The sequence below is a fragment of the Montipora foliosa genome, chromosome 1, assembly GCF_036669935.1.
Source record: "Montipora foliosa isolate CH-2021 chromosome 1, ASM3666993v2, whole genome shotgun sequence".
NCBI classification, from domain to species: domain Eukaryota; kingdom Metazoa; phylum Cnidaria; class Anthozoa; order Scleractinia; family Acroporidae; genus Montipora; species Montipora foliosa.
In genome coordinates this window covers 26,870,648-26,875,647 of record NC_090869.1, presented here as the reverse complement: position 1 = coordinate 26,875,647, position 5,000 = coordinate 26,870,648, and positions in this window count along the sequence as shown.

Sequence of the window (5,000 nt, the reverse complement as noted above, 5' to 3'; positions counted from 1 at the left end):
ACCAATTAACGGTCGTCGGCAGGATTCAAACCTACGACTTTCGAGGTTACAACAACAACAACAACAACAACAACTAAAATATCCTTTATTTAACTACGAAAATTACAAATGGTCTTTAGACTGGTTTACATGTACGTCGTGCAATACTAGCTAAAAACCATTGATATAATATGTGCAAAATATTTAAATAGGAAGAAAATGATGTCTAATGCTAATCCACAATAATACGCCTATAATACAATAATGTCAATATAAATATTTTGGAAATAATAAAATCTAACTAATTACTGTCAAGCAGAGTGAGGAAACGGATTTGAAGCCCCGGCTGCACGTTGTAACATTGCTAGAAGAACACGACCCAACATTGTCATAAGAACGCTTCTAACAATGTTGGATACGCATATAACACTGTTTGAGACTCGTCACTTTAGTCTTTGTCATACAACATTATTGAAAGGGCGGCTACACGTTTCAACATTTGTTGTGTGTTGGAGAAAATATTTGATCGAAATCAAAACATTCTTTCAGCAAAAAATGTTGGAAACACGTCATCAAACATGCATGCTACACGTTCTAACATCATTGAAGATCCAACAAATGTTTCTAACAATCTTTGAACGTGTAGCCGGGGCTACAAGACTGTATGCCTGGGACTCAGTTAGGCGAAGATGTTCAGGTAGACTATTCCAAGTCTTTGCGCCACTGTAACTAAGGCTCTTTTTTAGTGATTCCGTTTGAGGGCGGGGAAGCACCAATTTGAATGGTTTGCACCCTGCAGGTTATAAAAGGCGGTCGAACTCCCCACAGTATAAAATAGCGCCTTTAAGTTGTTCGGAGCACTGTTGTGTTTTACCAGAAACCCATAAGGGTTGAAACGTGTAACGGCCCCTTGTGTGCTGGGAAACAAGCTTCTGAATATTCGATTTGCTAAGTACCATATTTGGCACAACAAGAGCGAGGGGTTTCCAAATATGGTACTTAGCACTGACTGAAAGATTCAACCAATCAGTTCGCACTGAATATTCGGAAGCTGTGTTTACTTTATGCATGACCACAGCCTTACGCTTTAATCTTCTTTCCTCTAGTTTTTACCCCAGGACTATGTTGAAACTAGTTGTATAATCAACACGCAGGATTATCCCTGCCTCTCTGTTCTGGAACTTTTGCGGTTTATCAGATAATTTTCAGATAATTAATTAACCAGGGTAAGCGCATTATATTCCTCGATAGTTAAAAAATTGCCAAGGGTATTCAAAACAACGCTGTCGTTTCTCATATGACAACTCAAGGTCCATTCAGTTCCTTCAAGACCATAAGGAAGGTGTGTTCTTAGCCAATCAAATTTGTACTTTAGGACTGAAATATCATGGTACCCAATAATTATGATTTCAGAACGATTTCAACACCACTGACTGTTTGGTGAACGTAGTCAACAAATGTAGATGTTCTTGACAAAGGAAGTAAAGCCTTTTACTCAATCTATCACTCGATTTTGCTATCGATACTTGATGTATATAACATGAGAGGCAAAAAAAAAAAAATCGGTCTTTCATGTCTTACCTAAGGAACTAAACTGTTTCAGGTGGAGATACAGTAATATTGTTAGAACAGATAAAATTCTGATTACCAGCCCCTCATGAATGGTTGCGTACTAACAAATTAGCGATGAAATGAAGTAAGACAATAATACTTGGAACTTCAACCAGGACAAAACATTAATTAGAATGTCCATCTTCCTCTAAAAAGCAGACCATTATCTTGATCAGTCTTACAGTATTAAATTATTTAGGATTAGGTTCCGATTTCTTCTAGTCACACCAAGATCATAGCGGAGCTCCGGCAGGCCAGAAGACCCGCCAAGCGGAGCACCATACTCATTGGATTTCTCCTGGTAGTCATGGCTAGCGGCATTGCTCGTGGGCGCGTACGCACGAGGTTGCCCAATAATTTAATAATGTCCTGATGATGATGATGATGATGATAATAATAATAATAATCAATACACGCAACATAGCGGCCGTTTGCAGCGTACAACTTTGATATTGGACATCCATGCTATGCTCAATTCATATCATATCATATCATATATCTTTATTTACCCTCGGATTTTTAGAGTAGCTTTGTGTAGCTAATATCTCCGAGCATTTACCCTCCCAACCTTGATACACCACAGAAGACAGACCACAACACTGGGAACTACATGCCCTGCTCTTTGCGACAAGTGTGCGGGTTCTTTTACGTCTCACAGGATTACGAACATTGAAGGGTTGTGAGACGGGACCTCCGGCTTATCGTCCTTATCCGAGAAGACTAGAGAGTCTAACCATTTGCAGATGTAATTACAAAGGCAGCACTTTCTCCTCAGTTATTTAAAAACCCTGAGTGTTGGTCCGGCCGGAGTTGAACTCACGACCTCCCGCGTGACAGCCCGGTGCTCAACCAACTGAGCCACCGGTGCCAAACTAGGTATCCGCTGACCAGTATCACGTGACCATATCGAAGCCTCAAGTTTATAGCTCATCAGCTGTTTTTTTTTTAACTTGACCGCTAACCTCACATAAGGTCCTGGGGCTTATTATTCAGCATGACTTAAAGTGGAATGAACACAACGCTTCAATAGCTGCTAAGGCATTAAGAATAAATTAAGAATAAATAACCCGAGAGCTCCGCCTTTAGGCTTGGCTAAATATATAGCGAGTTTCAACCGAGTGTCGTTAAACCAAAACCAAAGTAATTACTTTAGCCAATCAAAAAGGACAGAGGCAATGTAATAAACCCAATCAAAACTCGAAGTAATTACAAGTAGCCGACACAAAGCACAGGAAAATGTGTCTTGGTTTCACTTTTGATTGATTGAAAAAGTGGCGCGAGAACTTTTGACCAATCACTGAGTGAAGTAATGCAAAACCAAAGCAATTCGCTAATTACTTTTAACACTCAATTGACGACCTCTCAATATATTATCCACGAAATTAGGTTATACTACATCAGACTATGGTGCTAACTAGGAGAATGCGTCTTTTGGTCTCTTTTTGCTGAACCCTGGATGCTAGATGCTTTCCGTTCCTCTTTCCAATGCATTGCCGTTCTCGAGAAGCGAAAGCGCTTAATTCCCCTCGGGATTTTCCTCGAACGAGCCAGAATAGTTTATATATATCCGCAAACGTTCCGATAGTAGCTACCGTTGTTACCTTCGGAATTAGCAGCCCTCGGGGCTTGTTACTTACGAGGAGTAGTTATAAACCATGAAAACCATGAAACAAAGCGAGCCCAAGCTCTTTTTTCCGAAATGAAAAATAAACAACAACGCTTTAGTTATATTTTCTATAAACAAAAGGTACTGTATGGAATAGTGATACCTAAGTAATAAATACAGCAATATTCTGTTAAAAAATAAATAAAATGATAGGTTGGTAGGTACAATCCTGCTCAAAAGTTGCTGGGAAGGTTGTGCGCATCACTTCTCTTCACACCTAATTGGATTATTCTATCTATTGGCTGAAGAGCATGCTCTCGTGGCCCCCTCCCCCTTATTCAATGTTGGAAGAAAAGTCACCATTTTGTTTGGTACAAAATCCAACATTGATAAGGGGGAGGGGGACTATCTCAAAAGTGACGCTACCTTCCCAACACTTTTGTCCAGGATTGTAGGTAATTTTGTTTCAACTCGGTTTGATCACGCTGATAATAAGGCCCCTCGCAATACATGCCAAGGGATGCCGAGAAAACTGTAAAAAAGTAACAAAATAAGTAGTGCAGAATTTCAAAATAAACAAATGAGTGGGAATTCAGTCGTCCATTCATTTGTGACTTGTGGTATTGCAATGCCCATTTCTGGTAACAGGGACAGTGAAATAAACATGGCATGCCCTACTGAACTATGTAGAGGAAATCGAATTCTTCCCTGAGTCAGAGGAGGAAAGTGAAACTCAGTTCTTTTAGTCCACGACTCACCATGGAATGCGTTTTATTCTGCAGCATATATAGAGTTATCAATTTTAATTTGAAGAAAGGTTCCTGATGTTAATACGAAATTATAACAATGATATTTTTACATTGTGCAATCAGTGAGCTGATGTCAGGGACGAATGATAGCTTAAGGTTTTCTGCTCGATCCCTTGTTGTAAAGTGCCTTATCGTGATCAATTTTTCACTGCACGGAGATTTTAGTACTGTACATTAAAAATCTGACTATGGATTGGAAAACAACAAAGGCGTTCGGTATGTGTATAACATCATTAAGAAAAATTGGTCTCGCTACTTTCGGAGGGGTCGCTATTTTCGGGATTTATTAGAAGCCACGAACTTTTAAAATTCATATCGGGGAGTAGTTACTATCGGAAATTACGGTAATGCAAGGAGGGAATATCGTTGTCACTACCGGTATTTTATTCATTCGCAAAACACGTATTTGGTCAAAGAGGAGTCTTGGATACCAGGAATTATTAAATTCTCAACCTCGGATAATTCATTTCGCGTGCGCTGATTGGTTCACTCAATCTCGGTTATCAGCTCATATACCTTGGTTTGAGCTTATATGGTAAATGATTGCGTTAAGCGTTGCTAAACTAAAAATGTTTTCGTCGGAATGCCAAATTTCTCTTTGAATAAAGCCAAAAACTTTTTTTGTGGAAAGTTTGGATCAATTCCGGCGTTTAGAAGTACGCGAAAAGCCAAGAAATGTTTTTGTGGCGAGCCTGCGTCTGTCTGACAACAAGGTTTTACACAACATCGCATCAGTTCTCATCAAGTTTTTTTCGATTTCGCTCGGGTTTGCTCCCTTTTTCCGCTCGTATTTCGTACTTCCAAACTTTTGGAGTTGAAGGAATTTAATAAAACAATTATTCCATTCGCGCTTGTTGGATATGAGACTGGTTATAGCCAACTCGGCGCTTCGCGCCTCGTTGATGTAGTGCAGTGAAGAACTAGCACGGTGTTCAAATTCTATCTAGATGTAAGAAATGTGCACAGTCACATTTGCCTTTCAGTGTGATGACTCA